The sequence below is a fragment of the Acipenser ruthenus genome, chromosome 55, assembly GCF_902713425.1.
Source record: "Acipenser ruthenus chromosome 55, fAciRut3.2 maternal haplotype, whole genome shotgun sequence".
Classification (NCBI taxonomy): Eukaryota; Metazoa; Chordata; class Actinopteri; order Acipenseriformes; family Acipenseridae; genus Acipenser; species Acipenser ruthenus.
Window position 1 is genome coordinate 6302490 of NC_081243.1, and position 24135 is coordinate 6326624.

The 24135-nt window shown below is 40.7% G+C and overlaps 1 long non-coding RNA gene across 1 annotated transcript; it reads left to right on the top strand.

Moving 5' to 3' along the window:
• Positions 1-19612: 19612 nt before the first annotated feature.
• Positions 19613-23169, top strand: LOC131723401 (uncharacterized). The gene is made up of 3 exons (XR_009320259.1): positions 19613-19687; positions 20614-20753; positions 21656-23169. It is a non-coding gene; the product is annotated as an uncharacterized LOC131723401 (long non-coding RNA).
• The last annotated feature ends 966 nt before the right edge of the window (positions 23170-24135 follow it).

Below are 24135 nucleotides of genomic sequence, written 5' to 3' on the forward strand. Positions count from 1 at the left end.
TTAAGATGTTTAATTTTATTAATGTACTTAGTTTTAATTATTATTATTATTATTATTATTATTATTATTATTATTATTATTATTATTATTATTATTATATATTTTATTTTAAAATATATATATCTGTTTCATGTTGAGTATGTCAATCTGAGTACGTTGAAGCCCCGCTTATGACTCTCTGGTGGAAGAAGCTCTTCAGTACAATGATGAATCTTTCAATGACCTTCCGGTCGTCCCAATAGTGCCTCAAAGTATGATCAGCATTGTTTTTATAGCCTATTAAAAATGAGTTTGGCCATTATAATTAATATTATCATTTTAGAGGAATAAAACATTAATTTACACCCTTTTATCTTATTATTTTTAGAAAGCCCTGAAAAACCTGCAAGGAGGATGTACAAGGTTTAAAGGCGAGGACCTGCTAGGGCCCTACAATAAACAACCCAAAGCTGAAAAAACCTCTCAAAAGTAAGCACATATTTAAAAATGAAGCATTTTTTAAAACTAATATTAAATACTACTTTAAGCACCTGTTAATGTATTTTGGTCTTTGTTTATTTTGTTCTATTTTCATTCTTTTAGAACGACCCTCAAGACCTGCTCTTATTGTGTCCAAAATGGAAAATTACCTATATGGTAACAATATCCTGGGAGACAGTCAGCATGGTTTTAGGAAAGGGAGATCGTGTCTAACTAACCTGCTTGACTTTTTTGAGGATGCAACATCGACAATGGATAATTGCAGAGCATACGACATGGTTTATTTAGATTTCCAGAAAGCTTTTGACAAAGTCCCGCATAAAAGATTAATAATCAAACTGAACGCAGTAGGGATTCAAGGAAATGCACGCACATGGATTAGGGAGTGGTTGACATGTAGAAAACAGAAAGTACTGATTAGAGGAGAAACCTCAAAATGGAGCGACGTAACCAGTGGTGTACCAGAGGGATCAGTATTAGGTCCACTGCTATTCCTAATCTACCTTAATGATTTAGATTCTGGTATAGTAAGCAAACTTGTTAAATTAGCAGACAACACAAACAGAGGAGGAGTGGAAAACACTGTTGCAGCAGCAAAGGTCATTCAAAATGATCTAGACAGCATTCAGAACTGGGCAGACACATGGCAAATTATATTTAATAGAGAAAAGGGTAAGGTACTGCACACAAGCAATAAAAATGTGCATTATAAATATCACATGGGAGATACTGAAATTGAAGAAGGAATCTATGAAAAAGACCTAGGAGTTTATGTTGACTCAGAAATGTCTTCATCTAGACAATGTGGGGAAGCTATAAGAAAGGCCAACAAGAAGTGTTGAATTTAAATCTAGGGAAGTAATGTTAAAACTCTACAATGCATTAGTAAGACCTCACCTAGAATATTGTGTTCAGTTCTGGTCACCTCGTTACAAAAAGGATATTGCTGCTCTAGAAAGAGTGCAAAGAAGAGCAACCAGAATTATCCCGGGTTTAAAAGGCATGTCGTATGCAGACAGGCTAAAAGAATTGAATCTATTCAGTCTTGAACAAAGAAGACTACGCGGCGATCTGATTCAAACATTCAAAATCCTAAAAGGTATAGACAATGTCAACCCGGGGGACTTCTTTGACTTGAAAAAAGAAAAAAGGACCAGGGGTCATAAATGGAGATTAGATAAAGGGGCATTCAGAACAGAAAATAGGAGGCACTTTTTTACACAGAGAATTGTGAGGGTCTGGAACCAACTCCCCAGTAATGTTGTTGAAGCTGACACCCTGGGATCCTTCAAGAAGCTGCTTGATGAGATTCTGGGATCAATAAGCTACGAGCAAGATGTGCTGAATGGCCTCCTCTCGTTTGTAAACGTTCTTATGTTCTTATGTTCTAGATGGTCACATATGGTTGATTTAATCAGGGCCGCTACAGGGAATACCAGTATCCCTGAACATAGGCTACCTGTAGGATGGCTCGAATTCATCAAAGGCTTGGCTGTGATAAATGTCCCTTATTCTACAGTACCTAATTCTCAAACATGCCACCTCACAGAAGTCTGTAAAAAACATTATTTAGAGTCCCCTATGGGCAAGAAGCAGAAAAAAAGATAACAGCTATGGGAAACGTGTAATGATGTCGATATAGACGCACATGGTATAAAAACCCGCTCAGATATCGGCAGGATACCTGGTCCTTGTATGAGCACTAAACAACTTAGTCTCAATAGGGCCTAATAGATTATGAATTCCATGCCTAGGAGTCTCACAAAAACCTAATATTTGTCAGAGTTGTTCTCAGGCAAAAATCATAAATGGAGTAGTACTTTTTATATCAATTCTGCCTTTCTATATGTTTATAGACACATTTCAAACCATTTTTGTATTGCAACTTCTCTACCGTAAACAACCTATCAGTCTTGACGTTTATTTTCTGAAATTCTGGTTCATAAAAGGTGCTGTTTATAGCGTCTCCATCATAATCGCATAGTTTATACATCGGTGGAAATCTTGGTATACATTCGTTTATAGTAAAAATCTCTGCCGTAAACGTCTGTTCATAGCCTTTTATAAAGGGAGCTCTTAACTTTGAAATTCTGACGTTGTCCCCGGCCGTAAACTTAAACTTTATATGTTTAGGGCTTTTCTTCTTAGCGTATAAAGTTTTAAACACTTTAAATGAATTATCTTCATTAACTTCTGAAGGTTTCATTTGAATACTACGGTGAAAGGAGTTGTTATAAACCTGAACCATTTCTGGTAGTTTATCCATATACTTGTGAGTGTTAAAAGCAGTGAAATATTTCCACATTTTTGTTTTCAGAGTCATGTTGTATCTCTCAACAATAGAGGCTTTTAGTTCGTTCCCCGTGGTAAAGTGTAGAATATTATGGTTTTTTAGCATGTGCTGAAATGCTCTGTTTAGAAATTCTGTCCCTTTATCAGTTTGTAGTTTTTTAAGCTTCCTGCCCGTGCTGAGGATCCTCTTGAACGCCTCTGTCATCGTCTTAGATGACTTATTGCGACAAGTATGTAGTTCAAAAGGTTTTTATTCAAAGTTTATCATAACACATCTGAGACGTATGTAGTTCAAAAGTTTTATTCACAGTTTATAAAGAAGATTAGGACATTTTAGAAGGCTTATAAAGTTTTTACACAAACATTCATGGTTAGTCACTAAGTAGTCTACAACATTTTGTACAACCTTTGATAGATCCTCATCTCCTAAAAACCTAGCCATGTCATAAAAAACAGACATCAGTCATATAAGCATACAAAACAATGATATGTATACATTTGCAGTCTTCTATTTCATGAAACATTTGAGGTACTATATTAATTAAAAATGCATTTAAGAGGTTACAGTGTTTTACATGTATATCGAACAACTCTTGCCATTCTTGAGCATCAACATCTTTATGGATTAAATCGGTTATACTTTTTAAATTGTTGAACATTTTACATTTACGAGGATCATGTTTTGAAAGAGTCTCTTACAAGCCACTTTCTCAGCTATTAACTCAAACAGAAACCCCTCCATGGTGTTCCACAGTTTTGCTGGAGTCTGGACGTTTCCCATCTTCATAGTCACAGGAGCCGTGATAACTTAAAGGAGCTTGGGGATTAGTAAAACTGCAATGGTAGAAAGCTTTGGTTATTTTGTTGACAATGTCTCAGGTCTTGTCATCCAGGGCTTCTTGTAGATGGCACAGTTTACATCTAATGGTTAAAGAAATGTCCTTGTAACCAGGAGGTCCCTGGTTCAAATCCTAACTCAGCCACTGACTCCTTGTGCTCCGTCTTTCGGGTGAGACGTTGTTGTAAGTGACTCTGCTGTTGATGCATAGTTCACACATCCTAGTCTTGTATCATGTAAAGTGCTTTGTGATGGTGGTCCACTATAAAAGGCACTATATAAAGATTATTTATAATGCTGTTTTCTGGTCTTAGCTCTGTTAAAATATCATCCACCAGTTTCTGAAGTTTTGTCAAAGAAGGATGAAAATTGAAACAAGCTAGAGCTTTAGCCACCAGAAGCTTTTTCTAGTATTTCTTCAAAAAGTTGATCAAAAAAATCTGTGTCCACTTCAAAAAGACAGCTGTGTCTCATCTGGCTTGGATGGTCAACTTTGCAACTCCAACAATTTTTCAACATATCACGGTCGATGATCACTTCCAATAGAGAAGCCAGGAGCCCCTTGGAGATCTTTAACCCTTTGCGGTCCTATGTCGGACCTGGTCTGACATTGCAATTATTCTTATCAGGTCCCTGTCCGACATCATTACAGAAACGCAAAAAACGTGTTTCTAGTCGTTTTTTCTCCGGAAAAAGCCAAGAAAACCATTCAATGGCCGAGTGGGAGCGACAGGAGCCGAGACAAGTCGAAAAAAAAAAAGGCGTATCTCCTGAATAGTCATACATGGCCCTGACATCAGATAACGGGGCGGTCATAAGTAAACAAGCTGTGGCTGATAGTGTGTCAGCACACAGAGAACACAGACATTTACAGAGCTTTTTTGAGATGTTATAGTAATAAAATAATGACTTGGATCACATTATTGAGGAGTTTGGTGATAAAACGAGTGATCAGGAGATGATTGATCGGTATGATCGACTATTATTATTATTATTATTTATTTCTTACATAGGTAAAAGCTATAGCGAATGAAAGGGTGGGGCGGGGCTGGAGATGCCTAGTGAGTGCTTTGTTGTTATGCAGGGCCTTTTAAACCAGTTTGATTGTGGAAAAAATACTTTTAAACAGCGCGTCTAAAATTAACTGCGCGTGTGAAAATAAATTGGACCTGACGCACCTGGCACGCACTTAATAAATGAACTGCAAAGGGTTAATACTTTTTAAAAAGCCTAAAGACTGTTGATGTCGTCAGACATCTGCAGAGTTGAGGATGGGCACTTTTTCAAAGTCTTTTATAAGTTGGGTCATTTCTTCAGAGGTCCAATCCATCTCAAGATCATCAGGTTCAAGAACGGCATTTTCAGAGAAGTATCTAAAGTTTGTAGAAGACAGTGCGGCAGACTCATTCAGTTCAAAAGTGTGTGTGGATGGCCCCTTTAGTAGGTTCCCTAAGATCATGTGTCAGCCTATGAGGGCTCAGGATGGCTCTGGCCCAAGGGGGTGCCCCTTGAGACAGCCTATGAGGGATTCAGGAAGGTGGGGTCCAAGGGGCCCCGCCCCTAGGGGAGTTTTCTGAGTTACTGCAAAACATCTGCCCATCTCTCATTTGGGGCTATTTTCAGGTCAGTCCCCAGAGGAGCATGTACAGTCCAAAGAGGATCCTTGGGACAGAGGCTTAAAGGCCCCTTGCTTGGACTATCTTAAACCTTTTCGCAGTCTGTGGTTTCTTCAGACTCTGAGGAAGTGCTAATGTACATATTTTTAAAGGGTTTTATAAGTTCAGACATTTTCCGATCCTCAAGATCAGCTTTCTCAGAGCAGGAACTAACACCGGTATGAGACATTTTGTGTAAAAAAATATTTTCCTCCTTTTATGAGGTCTGAAAACATGCCCAGACTTGCACCCTTTAAAAATAAAAAAGACACACAGTAGTTTCTCTCATTTCAACCTATTGCTCAAACACAAAACCACGATTCTCAGAACCCCGGTAAGCTGAATTTTTATTTTTATTTATTAATATTTTAAGAAAAACTGTTGTGGCCGAGTCGTAAAGACGATGGATTTAAGATCCATTGTCAGCGTGGGTTTGAATCCTACCTGCAGTAATTACTTTTATTTTAGACTCTTTACATTTAAGAATATTTAATGTTTATAAGCACTTGTAAAGGGCTATATATATATATATATATATATATATATATATATATATATATATATATATATATATATATATATATAATCACTATGTTTGGCGCAAGCCTAACACCGCACATCATCCTGAGAACACCATCCCTACCGTGAAGCATGGTGGTGGCAGCATCATGCTATGGGGATGCTTCTCTGCGTCAGGACCTGGAAAGCTTGTGAAGATAGAGGGCAAAATGGATGCAGCAAAGTACAGAGAAATCCTGAAGGAAAACCTGCTGAAGTCTGCAAGAGACCTGGGACTTGGAAGAAGATTCATCTTCCAGCAGGACAATGACCCCAAAAATACAGCCAAAGCCACACTGGAGTGGCTTAAAAACAAAAAGGTCAATGTCCTGGAGTGGCCCATTCATAGCCTGGACCTCAATCCAATTGAGAATATGTGGAAAGAGTTGAAAATTGCTGTTCATCAAAGGTCCCCATCCAACTTGACGGAGCTTGAGGATTTTGCAAAGAAGAATGGGCAAAAATTGCAGTGTCCAAATGTGCAAAGCTGGTCGAGACTTATCCAAATAGACTCATGGCTGTAATTGCTGCCAAAGGTGCCTCTACCAAATATTGACTCAAGGGGGTGAATACTTCTGTAATGTGGAAGTGAACAACGTTAGACATAGACTTGTGTCTAGAAAAATTGTATACATGATATAAAGTTGGGGAATGAGTATAATGGGTATTTTATTTCTTCAGAATGTTCTAGCTGTCACTATCTGTAACTGCAAGTTGCTAAGAAACTAGATAAACATTTTGTTTGCATCTTCACTTTTCTTACACAATGCAAAGTACAAGCCACTGTACGATAGAAATACAAGGTTACTATAAAAATCTTATTAACATGTCATTGGTACAAGTAGAATACTTGTAAAGATTTGATTGGTTACTGCTTTATGTAGAATCATGCCTGTTTAGCTATATAAACTCTTTGTTTCTGTCTGCGAGCAGAGAACCCATGGGTTAACTAGAAGAACTTATGTTCGGTTGCCTTCTGATTGTCTCTCCCTGCAATTGCTGGAATGTTAATAAAGTGCACTGAATAACTTTGGATCTAAATTTAGGCTGAAGTGTTTATTCTTCCACAATTCATGGTGCCGTGACCCGGATGCCTAACGCCCGACTTGGACCCTCTGGTAGTGGACCGTCTCTCCTCTGATTTCCCCAACGCCACATAATAAAGGTAAGAGACCTTTTGAAATCTCTATAAAGGAAATCAGAGAGGGACTGCCCGCACCCAGCAGCAACAGGAACAGAGGCTAACGGCACCCTAAAAGACGGGGTTGGTCAGTGCACTTTGATTGATATGATTAAATGTTTGTATGTCATATGAATTGAGGTTATAACTGGAGTAAGTTGATGACTGTTATTGAAATTGAGTCAAGACGCCCTGAAGGTATATCTTGATATACATTCAAAAGCAAGTGGGCTCGATGGAAATACAGTGGTCAACAGAGTGAGTGAACAAGACCTTTCCTTACCCCTCCCCTCCATGGTATGAGCCACAAACTACGAAAAGGCAGGAAACTGTCACTCGTGATTCGTAGGACCCCTTAATGAATTCTTCCTTGTATGCGTGTACCCTTCCATGGTATAAACCGACCAAACATTGTTGGAGTATAACGTTGGGATGTAACTCAGTTCGTCCTCGTGAACGCTCCCTTTGTTGTCGGTAAAACACACACTGAGTGAAAGCCTCATGTGAATTGAGGAAATGGGAGGACAAACGTCAAAGGGTGGCGTCCCTGTTCCCCCCTAAAGGAACTCCAGCTTACTACATGTACATGAACTATGGCCAGGGATCTTGCAAGTTTTTAAGAAAATGGAATTGGTATACCAGGGATGATGTAAAACTGCAGTTTCCAGAAAATGGTAGTTTTGATATGGACAAAATAGTGCACTTAACGGGCGCCATGGAGTCAAGGGGAAGTAAAACACCCCAAGCTCAATGGAGCGCATTTTTAATTGGCATGAAAAAGCTAGCAAAAGAAAAACAGAATCCCGGGTGCATAGTCTCAAGGACTCCCAAGAGAAACTAAAGGAACAATTACAAAAACTAAAGGAATCTAAAGTTAGTTCTCCCACACCAAGCGCTTCTCCCGTCTCGCTGTACCCACAGATTAAAATGAAAAATGATTCAGATAGCGAGCAGGCAGAAGAATTGTTAGATTGGGTACCCCCACACTATCACACCACACCTGCCTTTGCAGCTGCTTTGGCTCCGACTCAGCCCGCTTCACTGCCCACAGTTGAAGGTACTGATACTGAAGTCCCTAGTTCCTCTACTACAAAGCCGCCGATAACTAGGAGCAAAGAGAAGAAAAATTCCAAACAGTAATAACTTGCTATAATCCTAATTGGGCCGACATAAATCAATTGCTGCGAGCTGTATTACCTAATGAGGTACGTATCTGTCTCTTTAACGAGGCAAGGTGGCCACAAACCGACCCTACAGCTGATCAGCTTCCACGATAATGTCAAGACTTGATTGATGCGGTTTCGAGGGTATGTCCCAGAAAAATTGACTGGGCTAAAATAAATAATTGTAAGCAAAATAAAGGTGGAAGGGGACGGGGTGGAGGACGAGGGCGAGGACAATTTCCCTCTAACCGTAATAATAATTGCCAATTTTGTGGTCAAATTGGACACTGGAAAAACGAATGCCCTAACAGACCTGGCCAGTCTTTAGATGCATTCCAAACTCAAGCTCTGCCACCTCCCAATCCATCGACCAATGTTTATCATTAGGACAGCCTGGGGAATGGTAGCTTCATCGCTCCTTTTCTGCAATTAGACCAGTCAGGTCCCTTTGTTTCCTGTTCTATTAGTGGTAAGCTGACTCAATGTCTTGTTGACACTGGTGCTAGCCGCTCTACTCTCAGATCTTCTGACTTTCCTCAACTTCCTCTTTCTAGTGAAACTGTAAAAGCTGTAGGCGTTTCTAATCAAATTCAAACAATCCCTGTCTCAGCCCCTCTCCCTGTCTCTGTAGGACCTTTGTCTGATCAACACACCTTTTTGCTCAGTCCCTCCTCTCCTGTTAATCTTTTAGGCAGAGATCTTTTGTGCAAGCTTGGCTGTACTATTTACTAAACTCCTGATGGAGTTTTTCTCAGTGTACCTTCTCACAGTGAACCAGCAGTGCTCGCTGCTCTAATGTTTTCAACTACTTTACCTCAAATCCCTGAACAGCAGGATTTTCAGTTACAGTCTGAAATCTTAGCATCTGTACCTTCTACTCTCTGGTCGCAACACTCTAACGAAGTAGGGCATATTATGACTGCCGACCCCGTGCACATCCGTCGCAACCCAACTAAAGCATTATCTAGACTTACCCAGCACCCATTGAAACCAGCAGCCGAGGAAGGTATCTGACCAGTTATTACATCTCTCTTACAACAGGGTATTATTATCCCTACTGTGGCAGGCTGGATGAGTGGTCTGACGTCAGGCCAGAAGCAGGAAGGAAAACTGACACCAGGGACTGCAGTTAAAGGTGCTCGCGCCATTTTATTTTTAACCCTTTGTGGTCCATTGTCGGACCTAGTCCGACATTGCAATTATTCCAATCTGGTCCATTGTCGGACCCTGTCCGACATCATAAAAAAAATGTAAAAAACGTCTTCTAGTCGTTTTTTCTCCAGAAAAACCCGAGAAAACCATTCAATGGCCTAGCGGGAGCGGCAGGAGCCGAGACAAGCCGAGACAAAAAAAAAAGGCGTATCTCATGAATAGTCATATTTGCCCCTGGCATCAGATAGGGGCGGCCATAAGGAAACAAGCTGGCTGTTACTGAATCAGTGCACAGAGAATATCACGGACATTTGCAGAGCTTTTTTGAGATGTTATAGTAATAAAATAATGACTTGGATCGCATTATTGAGGAGTTTGGTGATAAAACGAGTGATCAGGAGATGATTGATCGGTATGTACGACTATTATTATTATTATTATTATTATTATTTATTTATTTATTAGCATATGTGAAAGCGATAGCGAACGAAATGGTGGGGCGGGGCTGGAGGTGCCTAGTGAGTGCTTTGTTGATATGCAGGGCCATTTAAACCTGTTTGACTGTGGAAAAAAAATACTTTTAAACAGCGCTTCTAAAATTAACTGCGCATGTGAAAATAAATTGGACCCGACGCGCCTGACGCGCACTTAATAAATGGACTGCAAAGGGTTAAATAACAAAAAGAAATAAAATATTTTAACAAAAAGAAACTTACTCACAGAGTAAAAATAAATGTTTAAACAAAACAAGTCTCGAACACAAACAAAAAAAAAACACACGTCTGGCTGGGCAATTGCTGTCACTGTTCCTGTCTTACTATTTTGAAGTTTCGTTTCGTTTTCTCTTTCTCGCTCTCGCTCTCGCTCTCGCTCTCGTTCCTCCTCTCAAACACCCACCATGAGTGCCGAGAGCTGCAGTCTTTTATATTAGTGACCAAGGGATTATCTACCTATTAATTATTTAATAATCCCCCGGTCACATTCTGCACGGGTTTTCTAATTATTCCTGGCAGAGGACGAGTACCCACTCTCGCCTCGGCCAGAACACATTTTAAATAAAACAATAACAAAACCGGCGGCGCTTCAGCGTCATAAATAATAAATATATAAACAAACACGCACGACTTTCGCCATCATACATTTAAATACAATAAAACAAATAAACAATACAAAATAACACAGGGGTGGAGGGGGAGACCCCGTGCTAAAATAAACAAACACTGTACAGGGCTGCTCGCCCTGTTACACCTACCAATAGCCTTTGTAATTCATCCTATCTTGCCTGTTAAAAAGCCTGGGAAGGAAACCTATTGGTTTGTGCAATATCTTAGAGCTGTTAATGCTGTAGTACTCCCTTCTTTCCCTGTAGTTCCCAACCCCACCACAATTCTCTCCTGCATACCCTCCTCTGCTACATATTTTACAGTAGTTGACCTCTGCTCTGTTTTTTTCTCTATCCCTACTCTATCCAATACACTTGGACCTGACTCCCTCAGGGCTATATCGAAAGTCCCTCTTTATTTTCTCAAATCCCGTAATGTGATCTGGATGATGTTGTGTTTGTTTGTGGTTCTACCCTGGTTCAATATGTAGATTACCTTTTACTTGCCTCTCCCTCTCTAGATGCTTGTAAACAGGATTCTGTGATATTCCTTATTGCCTTAGCTACAAAAGGTCACAAAGCCTCAAAGACTAAACTACAGCTGTGCCTCCCTAGAGTACATTATTTAGGACATGGAGAGTCACATGACTGCCTTGCTGTCACCACCAACCTCTCTGTTCCCCGCATTGACCTGAAAGACACCCCTCTGCACAACCCTACCCATGAATTCTATGTTGACAGCTCATGTCAGAGGATAGCAAAGGGAATCTGGTTTCTGGATATGCTGTTTGCTCACTTACCGAAGTAATTGAAAGTGGGCCTCTGTCCTCAGTACAGTCTGATCAAGTAGCTGAACTTGTTGCTTTAACACGTGCCTGTATCCTTGCTCAGGACCAATCTCACAATCTGTACTGACTCTCGCTATGCCTTTGGTGTTGTACATGATTATGGACAATTATGAAAGCAACGTGGGTTTCTTACTTCTACTGGGACACAAATTAAGAATGGCCCTTACGTTGCAGCTCTCTTAGAGGCTTTACAGCTCCCGTCTGAAATTGCTATTGTAAAATGCCTTGCTCACCAGTCTTTACAAGATGAAGTTACTAAGGGAAATGCCTTGGCAGACTCTGCTGCCAAGACAGTGGCCCTTTCCTTACCTCAGACCTCTACTTTGCTCTCTTCTCTCCAATTACAGTCTCCTTTGGCCACCGACCATGAGTTGGCCCTCCTCCGAGATCAAGCACTAAATGCTGAAAAAGAAACATGGAGACTGGCAGGGTGCCTTTTACACCCTGATAACCTGTGGCGCTGCCCTACCTTGCCCGCTTGCACCACAGTGTGGCGCACGTGAGCAAAGGGGGGATGCTTGACTATTAGAAAAGATTGGTATGCTCCAAATTTCCCCGCAGTGGCTCAACAGTATTGTCATGCTTGTCCTATCTGCCAAGCATACAATGTGGGAAAATCTGTGAAAACGAAGCGAGCGGCGCATCCCCCTCCCTGGGGGCCCTTTGTAAATATCCAAATAGATTTTATACAAATGCAGAAATGTTGCTCTTATGAATATGTATTAGTAGTTGTATGTATGTTTTCTGGATGGGTAGAAGCTTATCCATGTGCCAAAGCAGACACTCTAACAGTAAGCAAGAGGCTTTTGAAGGAATTTATCCCTCGGTTTGGAATACCCCTATCTATTAATAGCGATAGAGGAACTCACTTTACAGGACAAATAGTAAAGAGATATGCAGAGCCCTACAAATTCAGCAGAACTTCCATTCACCGCACCACCCACAGTCTGCAGGAGCGGTGGAGAGACAAAATGGAACACTGAAAAACAAAATTGCAAAAATCTGTGCTGAAACTGGTCTCAAATGGCCTGATGCTCTGCCCCTTGCTCTTATGAGCATGGATCCAGTACCAACAGGAGGGTCGGACTGAGTCCACATGAAATATTAATGGGAAGGCCCATGAGACTTCCAGCCACCCCTCCCATTAACCCTCTGTTGATGGACATTACTTTAACTGATGAAACTGTTTTAAAACACTGCCAGACTTTAATGAGATGTGTCAAAGCTTTCCATTCACAGGTTCAAGAGGCGTTGCCTAGAGACTCTGGAGAACAGTGCCACAACCTTAGTTCAGGAGATTGGGTCCACGTCAAGGTACATCAGTGGAAAACTGCACTCGCTCCAAGGTGGAAAGGCCCTTATCAGGTTCTACTCACCACTCATACTGCAGTAAAGTGCCAGGGCCTCCAGACTTGGATCCAAGCAAGAAGACCACTGCCCCATCAGACGAAGAGAAATAACGAAGAGGATTTGCCACAACTTGTGAAGAGCATTTGCCACTCCATTGCCACTATGAAAAGCTAAAGGTGGTGTGTGTGCACTTATTGGCACCAAATGTTGCACATATATCCCCAATAATGAGGAACAAATACATGACCTTACTGAACAGATCACGAAGGAAGGTACTAAATTGCACCAAACTGGTTAAGTGGATTATTGGGTGACCTTGGGACCACAGTGGTGCAAGGTCTGTTATTTTTCTTTGGTATTGTGATTTGCACATATTTTTGTTTCCTTCTTAAGTGCTGGGATGTATGGCTGGGAAAATGCAAACTGAGTTAGAATCCATAGAGCAGAAGGAGAGTGCCAGACTCATGTATGAGGATGATCAGGATGAAAAAAATGAAATAAGAGGTTTAATTAATATTGAAGTCTAAGTCAAGGTGAAGCTAGAAGCTTCAAAGGGGGGGATGTGGAAGTGAACAATGTAAGACATAGACTTGTGTCTGGAAAAATTGTATACATGATATAAAGTTGGGGAATGAGTATAATAGGTCTTTTATTTCTTCAGAATGTTCTAGCTGTCACTATCTGTAACTGCAAGTTGCTAAGAAACTAGATACACATTTTGCTTGCATCTTCAGTTTTCTTACACAATGCAAAGTACTAGCCACTGTACAATAGAAATACAAGGTTACTATAAAAAGCTTATTAACATGTGATTGGTACAAGTAGAATACTTGTAAAGACTTGATTGGTTACTGCCTTATGTAGAATCATGCCTGTTTAGCTATATAAACTCTTTGTTTCTGCCTGCGAGCAGAGAACTCATGGGTTAACTAGAAGAACTTATGTTCGGTTGTCTTCTGATTGTCTCTCCCTGCAATTGCTGGAATGTTAATAAAGTGCACTGAATAACTTTGGATCTAAATTTAGACTGAAGCGTTTATTCTTCCACAGCAATCAATTATTTTCTGTTTTGTATTTGTAATTAATTTAGAACAATTTGTAGATTTTATTTTTCATTTTGACATTATGGACTTTGCTTGTGTTGATCAGTGGCAAAAACTCCTAATTAAATCCATTTTGATTCCATGTTGTAACACAATAAAATGTGGAAAAGTCCAAGGGGGGTGAATACTTTTGAGAGCCACTGTATATATATATATATATATATATATATATATATATATATATATATATATATATATATATATATATATATATACACTTATGAGTATTGAAAATATAGATAGATAGAGATAGATAGATAGATAGATAGATAGATAGATAGATAGATAGATATAGTTTTTTTTTACTCCATAGACACTTATTGAATATATACATTCAATAAGCAATGAACATATATGTCTTATAAAAACCATAAATATTTATCTATATTCAATAGTCATGTGTCTATATTGCTACCAACGTCAAAGGTCATCCATCAAACTATAACAATAGTTTTGACATAAACTATCGTAATATTACTACTAGCATTGGCTGAGTGGCAAGATGGAGCAGCCAGTGTTGGGAAGTAGGACACCAGCAGACACATGAAGATGGTAAAAACAGTCTGGAAAGCTTTCTTCTGAACTTTGTCTCTGTTCAGTCTGGACTGTCTCAGGAACCGGAGGAGAGACACGTTTCAGCAGACTATGACCAGGCAGGCCAGGGCGAAAACCAGCGTGTTAATCAGAGACCGTGCTCCGACTGAAATTGAGAGCAGAGGAAGCACAGAGAAGGCTACAGTGATGGCCCAAACCATGACACAGTCCACTGCTCTGTAGACGAGAGACTTGAACCGCAGGTAACGGACTGGGTGAACAACCTGGCAAGTTTATTTTAGTAATTTTATTTATTTGTATTTTACACCTTTTGTTTGGCCCTCATGTCCTTTATTTTGTATTTTGTTTGAACCTGCAACTACTGTCTTTGAACCTCCCCACTCTTGCTATCCTGTCACACTCTGTTTATCTGAGATTTTGATGATCGACAATGAGGCAGCGCAGGTTCTCAAGAATATATACTACTCAGTAAAAAAGGGTTGTTTTGATTGGATATTGTTGGTCATGTGGCTGATGAAAGGAGATGACTACAATAGATTAGCTGGCCATATTTAACCACACCTCATTTATCTGTAGATTTCATGTATCCATAGATATACAGTTCCAGTTGTGAGCAGGATCAGATAGGAGTGCTAGAAGTGCAATAGAGGACTGAATAGAGGAGCAACTGTACAACATATCACAGTGCAGTTAAGAGCAAGTACAGTCAATTCAATGGCAATTAAGAGTGGCTTTTCCAAAAAAACAAATGTGTTGAGCTCAATTCAATTTGTACTTGCTGAGGTCAAAGCACCGCAGGCTGATGGCAGGGAAACTGGAGATTCCGATGAGATTGGTTGTCTTGATGGAGAGGAGGATGCGAGACTCTCAGACGGACCTCCGGGATTGAAAGGAGTGGGGAGGGGGAGGGGGAGGGTGGGGGGGAACAGAGGAGGAACTGGTGCTGGATACCTGAGAGATAATTCCTGATGGAGAAAGGGGCCAGGTTAAGGGATAGCTTGAGGTCTGTCATAAAGGCAAGGAGGTGCTGAAGGTTTTAGGTGGTGAGAGAGATCCGAATCTGGGCACAGAACGTGGTGAAGGAAGGCCAGGCAGTAGAATAAGAAGAGTGAGTGGAAGGGGCTAAGGAATTCTCCCTGAAGCTGCAGACTGACTGGAGGAGGCCGGAGAGTGTGGAGTTTAGTGGAACACCAGTTGATTGAAAGGAGGAACTTGCCGCGGGTTGGGGTTTGCTTCTGTTTAATTTTATTTTTTTTACTGCAATGTGTAGTATTCTGTAGTAAAATTACTACAGTTGGCCAAAGTCCAGTATCTGGGTGCACGGAATTGGTTCACAAGACCTCATGGTTGAAATGGCTTAACGCTCCAAGTCTATCCATTGTATGCCCCTTGCTGTCCTGGTAACTGTTTTTTTTTTTTTTTTTAAACCGGTAAATCAACTGGTGCTGTCACGGTAACTTCACAGAGTGCACTCTGTTCCTTTAGGAGTCCTGCAGAGGAAGTGCTTCACAAGAGCAGTTAGACCTAGTACTTCCATGGTCAGGTCATTGAATGGACAGAGCAGCCTTTTCTGAGGGTAGAGATTAAAGACTGAAGGATATTGATATAGGGAGCCAGGAGGGAGCAGCAGGGGGGGGCTCTTGAGGATGTCTCTGAGTGTCAGCAAACTGATGGGATGGATAGGAGTGCTGGAGAAGGGATGGAGATGAGGCGGCAGAAATACTGAATTCCGGAGATGTAGGCTTTAACGGTAGTGGGGGCTAAGTGAAGAGAATCCCTTGCATGGGCGATGGAGGCTAGAATCCGTTGCTCATTAAATCAGAATGGGATGTATTTTGTTTTGAGTGCAGAAAGTTGTAAATGTTTTCCATCCAGTGGTAAATGAAGATTTGATCGCTGGGGCTAAGGGTGTGGCCATGTAGTGATGAGCAGATTGCAGAAGGTTGGAATGTTGTATTTAGTTGAACGGCAGATGTTGGTGTTGCAGAGTTTGATGAGGGCTGAGGTGGTAGCTGGACCTGAACAAATATATGAAATCGACTGCCGAGTTGTTTCTGGAAACGAAGGCAGAGAGATGAGATGCCGACCATCCTGTGTTAGTTAATATGGGATTGATCAGCAGTTTGCTACCATCATGTCTGTTTGGAATGAAAAAAGTGAACTCATAATCAGAGATTTGGGTTTCACAACTCCAGTCATTCTCCAAATAGTGGAACTCCTTAATTCATAAATCAAACAGATTTCCAGTCTCGTAGTATCTGAGAGGATAGGAGGACAAGAGGCTAAATTGCTGAGGAAGTCAAGCGTGCCGTATATATTATATATATTTTTTTAGATCCAGGTATTGGAGGAAAGCTGGAGCGTTGGAAGCTCTTTAGGAGAGCAGTTGCAGTTTTAAACAGTAAACTAAAGCCACTTTTGCATGCTGCAATAGTGAGCAGATCTGAAGAGGGAGCCGAGATTTGCTGTAATGAGGAGATATTAACAGTAGAGGCAAGATCTGCTGAACGGGCAGAGATCTGAGGGAGTGAACGATGGAATGCTGTCAGTAGTCTGCAGTGGCCTGCTGTAGAGAGCAGAGAGCTGCTGAATGCGGTGGAAATTGGTATTTGAGAGTTAAGGCGTTTTTAGATGATGTCGGCCATGGGGCTGCCTTTGGGCAGAGATGAAGAATGCATAGATCTGAGTCCACTGCAGAACCTGAGAGGATGGGAATGCGTTGCTCGGAGGCTGCTGCAAAACCTACTGATTTGATCAGGAGCAGTCTAAGAGTGTATTGTCTATTGCGGTGTAGGAGGACGCGTTGACTGAAATGTTGATAATCGTAGAACATAGTTTCAGTATGTGACTGGTAGCTCAAATTGAATGAAATGGACTTTGAAAGTTGTATTAAGTGCCTTGATGAAGTTGAGGGCAAATGAGGAAGTGCAAATCCAGGAACAAGAAGGTTGCAGGAATGGCCTGATGCAGGGAAGCTGGAAATTAATGTGACGGTGGATTCTTAACATCTCAGAAAGCTGATAAGCTTGGCTTCATGACGAGGTCCTCTAGGGGAGGGGTTTGGATTTTAAAAATTCAAATTAATATAATGTAGAAAAAGAGGTTGAAGCAGGAAGGTACTGAGAATCCCTTGGAATGACAATGAACTGCAGGAATTGATAGAAAGTTTGGAGTGTGCGAGATTCGCAGCAATAGCAAATCAGCTTAAATTACACTATGTAACACAATTTTTGTTCCTGGGTAGTAAGTGTTATTTCCTAATTGCTTATGCCTCAAAAGTATAGAAAATGGCTATTATTCCCCACAAACTTTGCTTTTGTGACCAGGACAGTGATATTTTGAAATTTACGGGCAAATTTGTGTCTTTTCGTTCACATAAAGTCAGAAAAAAAACAACATATGAATCCAAATTAACATGTATTTATACTAAAGTAATACAAAAATGACTCCAAAAGATTTAGAAGTGAGTAGTCTTTTTGGTTGGGGCAGTATGGGTTTCTCTCCTCAGCTCCACCTCTGAAATTGTCATCTGGATCTACAACGTCTTCCTCGCTCTCTGACTTGCTGCTCTCTTCTAAAGACGGCTGCTCTCTCTCCGGAGGAGTGGGTACGGGGAGCTCATGGCAGTGTGGCACCGGGGCGATGGATGAAGGAAGGTCCGGATACGTGATAGCAGGTGCATTCTTGCAAGTCCGACGTTTGGAAGGGTCCACCATGCAGAAGTAGCAGTTGCTTGAGTGGTCAGTGGGTTCCCGCCAAATTCTTGGGATAGCGAACTTCATGGCTCTCTTTTCCCCTCTGTACCATCCTACAAAAATACATTTATTTCACGCATGACTAATGTGTAAGAGATTCTCGCAACATTTTTCATATATGATATATTTTTTTCAATAACATTGAAAATTGTAAAACATTTTAAAATTAAAAACTTTTACAATTTTAAAAATTAACAAATTTTATAACATAAAATTCCGAGCAACAATTGTCCATCTTACCTTCCAGAGTTTTTTTGCAGTGCTCGCAGGTGAAATGAGGTGCCCTGGGTTTGTCTTGATCCCCGACAGGCATGCAGAAATATGCCTTGTAGGCCTCACACATCTTAGCAGATGCTTCCACGGAGTACTTTTTCGCTCTTGTCTTGATAAATTGGCCGCAGACATAGCAAAATGCGTCTGCCGGATGCTTGCAGCCTCTTGATGATATCTCAGAAAAATGCAGATATGTATCCACTTAGGCAGCTGGAACTAAACTGAACTGGTGGGCTTAAGGCCCCTGTATTTATACTACTATTTATATTACTGGAAAGTTCTAGAAAGTTCTAGAAGTTACTCCAAGTTTACTCAGCACTGAATCTATCTGGAATGTTCTGGAAAATAGGCAACTTTCAAAATATCACTGTCCTGGTCACAAAAGCAAAGTTTGTGAGGAACAATAGCCATTTTCTATACTTTTGAGACATAAGCAATTAGGAAATAACACTTACTACCCAGGAACCAAAAAAAAAAAAAAAAATTGTCACACGGTGTTATGAGGCGCTTGTGGTGTTATGCTGCCATCTAGAGGTTGTGATTGGAATTGAAACTATTGGCTTCAGTGAAGCAGGGTAGCATTTATTTGGTTATTGCGATTAAAATCCTCGTCTATGTATAAAACATTTGCTTTAGAACAGTTAGTGATGATATAAGTAAGTTAACGTAGGTCTAGAAGAGGAGCCTGCAGTATTTAGATGTCACAATTCAGCGAGTTGAAGCTCTCATGTTGCAACAGCGCAGCAGCAGGAGAGCCAGAAGATTGCAATAGTGAGGCACAGGCTCGCATTGCCTGTTAAAGCTGCCTGGTCGCCATGGCAATTTACCACTCCCAGTAGTCACTCGATGAGGCGTTGCCGTAGCAACCAGGCGCCGGTAGGAAAGAGTTGCAGTTCAGCGGTGACGTTGCATCAGTTTTTCTGATGAAAACGCAGACCAAGTTGAGTATGGCACTGCGCTTTGAATGGCGCTGTAGCTGGGCTGGAGACTGGATGGAGCAGGAAAGACTAACGCTGGAGCTCCTGCAGAAAAATACAAAAGCTGAATGATGGAAAGAATCACCTGAGCAGGTAGGAAAATAGCTGATACTGTCTTACCAGCGCTGAGCAGAGAAATGACCTACAGTGAAAGGAACGAACAACAAAAAACAAACACAGACAAGGAAGCGGAAATAGTGCTGGGTTAAAGTAGAAACGAGAGGGAGAGAGACAGGAGAGGCAGCCAATAACATACGTGGAGCAGCGCTGGCCATGCCCTAATAATTGACGAGGCGAGCGCTGCATTGTGTCGTTGGCTGGAAATGCTAAATGAGGCTGAACTGGGATCAGCTTCCACCCCGAATAGATCGGTGGACGCTACCGGGCAGGACGCCACGGAGGGAAGGTAAGACTGGCTAAAGAAAGGGACTTAGGATAAGAAAAAAGCAGCGCAAATTATTTGACTCAACAAGCACATGACACACGTCTTGTAAAGGAGCGCGTGTTCATATTTTTTAATCTATACAGAATTCCCTTTCGATTCCAGCACCATTTTATGTAGTGCTGGTTCAAGCCCTGGTGAGCTGTTATTATTTCTTCATTTCTATTAATGTATGCAGTGCTGTTGTAAAGCAGCAGGAATGGAACAAGCGCAGAGCCGCTCTCCCAAAACTGGTGCGAAGAAGCAGCTGGAAAACCATCTTAGAGAGCGGGAGGGAGGGAGGGAGAGAAGGCAGTGCTCGATTGCTTTCCAGTTCAGAGATTCAGAGACTAGACAGTGCAGAACTGTTTTAAGATCGGAAGTGTTTGTACCTGGTCCAGAAAATTGTGTGTCTCTGTCTATACTGTAAAACTTCTAAATAATTGTGTTTATTTACAATGTTTCCCTGTTGAGATCAGTCTATTTGTGACCTAGCATTTATTATGTAAGGTTAGTAACATCTTCAAATTCTTAGGACGGAATTACAAAGAAACCATTTACACACTTTATAAAAAAAAATATCAAATCGTTTTTTAATGACTTCCTCTCTGTCGTCACACGTTTTTCTTTGCTTTTTAATTAAATGCAGGTTACAGAATTACAGATAAAACAAAATTGCCAGTATGAAGGAAACAGTGTTTAATGATATCAATAAATGTTATATTATAGCCTACAGTACGAAATAACTGTACATTATGTACATATTCACTCCCCTTGCATAGTGTGAAAAAAAAACACACTGGAAAATAATCGAGCAGAGAACATGTCTGCATTGGAAAAACACTTAGTACAGCCGTTTGGGTGTTTTGCCAAGAATATCAAGCTGTTTATTTCCCAATATTTCCCAGCAGCTCCGGCGCCTGTAAGAGACTGGCAATTAATGGAGGTTTAAACAGTGAACACAGCATACATTTTTATCAGAAACAACCTCGTCTCCCAGGCTGTACTGCATTCCTACAAAAAGGAGAACATTTCACGCTGCTGTATTCCTGTAAGTTCTTTTGCTTATTAAAATCCTGATTTGGGGTTCCTGTCCACCCTGTGCTGCTCAATTCACTTCAGAGAATCAGTGTTAGTCTCTCATCAGTTAGAGTTTGTCACTGTTTCTCGTGTTTGTAATTGTCAAATATTTAAGAGTTTATTCAAGAATATTCAGTTTGACTCCTGCAGTGAAGAGTGACAAATTCAGGGTGCATAGTTAATATTCATTATTCATTATTAAAACGGGGTTCTCTCTTTAAAAGAAGTTGCTTTATCTCTGAATGTCATGATATATAATACATGTCGAATCCTGTCAGAAATCTAGTTGAGTTTCAGTGAGGAATGTTTTGTTCTCATGGCTGCAGAGCTGCACAGCCCCTCTGAGCTGAGGATCTGTGGCGGAGTGTCCCGCCCCTTTGTTTATTATTTATATTATGATTTATGTTTATATTACGGCAAAGCGCCGCTTATTTCTTATTGTTTTTGCATTTTAATAACCTCATGAGGATGCGTGACTGATCAGCTAGTGATTATTTAACTAGCTGACAGTCAAGCATCCTTACTAAACTCGTGCAGACTGTGGCCGAGGGGTAATAATTAATTAATGGCTAGTTAACCCCTCGGCCAGAATATAAAAGCCTCCAGCTGTCCACGCTAAAGTAGAGAGTGTCAGAGGCGAGACGTGCTTTGTGGAGACAGAGAAAAAAAAAAAAAAAAAAAAAACACAACCACACACAACAACTACAACCCACCACACACAACCACCACCTAAATATACTTGTTCAGTTATTGTCTGTTTGGCCAACGTGCCCTTTTTTGTGGTGTTTTGTGTTTGTTTAAATCTTTTGTTTTATTATTTAACTACCACCCTTCTTTGTTTGTGACCTCATCACTGCAACCACTCTGCTTCAGGACCGTGCTGCTTGGAGGGAGGAGTTCAGCAGGGAACACCATCCTGGGCAGAGAGGAGTTTAGAACTGGATTCAGTGACTCTGATAGAATCAGGAAGTGTGAGAAGTGAACAGGAGACGTGTCTGGGAGGCAGGTCACTATGGTCGATACTCCATTCTTCATACGCTCACACTGGGTTGAGATTGAAGGATGTATTTCTCTGTCTGCCCCAGGACCCCACGCTTTCCTCTTGGTGATGCCGGTGTATAGAAAAGAATGGAAAGGAGCACACAATGAAAAGTGGGAGACTGTAGTAAAATACTATTACAAATCCCTATATGAAGTGCAGGAGCTGTGAGGTGAGAGAGCTGTGAGGAACACAATCATCCTTTTCACCTGTGGGGACCTTCTAAAAGGCAGGACAATTGAGCAGTTAATTCAGGAAGCTGGTGAGGAGCTCCAGCAGTTTGTTGAGAAATGTAGGAACAGGTATCATGATCTCAACAATAAGAACAGGAGCGATCAAACTCAGGTCACACAGCTCCCGGACAAGATAAACAACAAGGTGAAAGCAGTGGAGGAAACTGCACCATAGAGATGTACCAGGAGGGGAAAGGTACACAACATGAACACAAACTGACAGAGAAATACAAAGCTGAAGGAGGAAGAATAGGAGATGAAACATAAGTATGAGGAGGAACTGAGCAGGAGAGAAGAGGACATGTTAGAGGAAAATATCAGTCCAGAAGCAGAGCAATCCATTGAGTTTTTAAACACATATCAGCGAGAGGAAACAAAAGCAGCAGGATAAGGAAGACTAAGAGCACAAACACAGTAACACATAGACCATATTAATAATGTATCAAAATATTCAAATGCTTCATAATGATTGTCTTAATATTTTCATATGTACTGTGTAAGTGGAAACAAAACTATAGAGATGTTTTTTTATCTTTTTGTTTAGATTGTAATAACGTGCTAAATATATACAGCCATTTAACACTATTTGGCAGCGGCAGTTTTTGCATGCAACAGAAGACAGAGATTCACATCGTCTGTGTTTCATTGGTGGACAGATTGATTCTCAAAATGCTTGACTTTTGATACAGTCTGCTTCTATTTATTAAGTGCTGACATTAAGTGTGTGCGCCTTTTAGAAACACATATACTATTATATACTATTCTCTTTCTAATATTATAAAATATGTTTCATGTTCCCCCTTGCATACATTAATTTAAGAGTTAACCGAGTACTGTATCTTAAACTAACATTTGTATGTTTTCATCTGGCATAACGTTTTTATGTATTGTAACGGTTGAAATGATCCGTTATTATTTCACATTTTTATTTTTGCACTTTTATTTATTATTTGTATATATTTTGAATTGCACACGTTTTCTTAGATAGCACACTTTATGACTGATTTGTTGCATTTTATTGTTGCTTCTCCATTTGGCACCCGAAGCTAATTTATTAACTATTATTATTTATTTCTTAGCAGACGCCCTTATCCATTTATACAGTTGGGTTTTTACTGGAGCAATCTAGGTAAAGTACTGTTGTGTGAAATTTTAATTACTTTAAATTTAAAAGGAAGTTAATGTGGAGGTAAATAAGACAATTACTACACAGAGTAATTTCAAATAAGGTCCGCTTTATTTCACACCCTTGATACAATAATAGACAAACACACATACAAGAATATATTAATCAGAGATATAATATACTCATAGAGATGCAACTGAACTAATCCTTACCCTTCCAAGCAGATCGGGAGAGCCCCTCGACCCTGGCAAGAGAAAGCAGCTGTCTCCAAAACTACCGAGCAGGACTGCGCAAATCCTCACGGCTGACTCTCCTCAACAAAGGTTCACATATCAATACTCATAGAGACGCAACTGAACTAATCCTTACCCTTCCAAGCAGATCGGGAGAGCCCCTCGACCCTGGCAAGAGAAAGCAGCTGTCTCCAAAAATACCGAGCAGGACTGCGCATATCCCCACGGCTGACTCTCACCAGAGCAGGGGGGGAACCCGTCCTTTATAGCTTACCAAGTTAGGCTTCCGCGTGCGAGAGAGTAATTGGCCAGATCACTCTCTCGAGGCTCGCCCTGTGAATTATTTCTGTAAGCTATCCCTTTTCCCATAACATTCTGAGACAAACAAGATAGATAAGCGGTACAAAAACAAGTTGGTTGAGCAGTACGAAAACAAGTTAGATAAACAGTACAGAAACACATTATACAAGCAGTACAGGTTATTACAGGGCAAGGGCACAGATGGACTCGAACGCATTTCTATAACTTTCTAGAACATTTTTTTTTTATTTCAAGTACCTTGCTCAAGGGTACAGCAGCAGTGTCCCCAACCTGGGATTGAACCCACAACCCTCCGGTCAAGAGTCCAGAGCCCTAACCACTACTCCACACTGCTACCCCAGCTACCTGCCAATTGACAACAATACTCACCTAACTATAGATTCCCGGGATGGCCATCCACC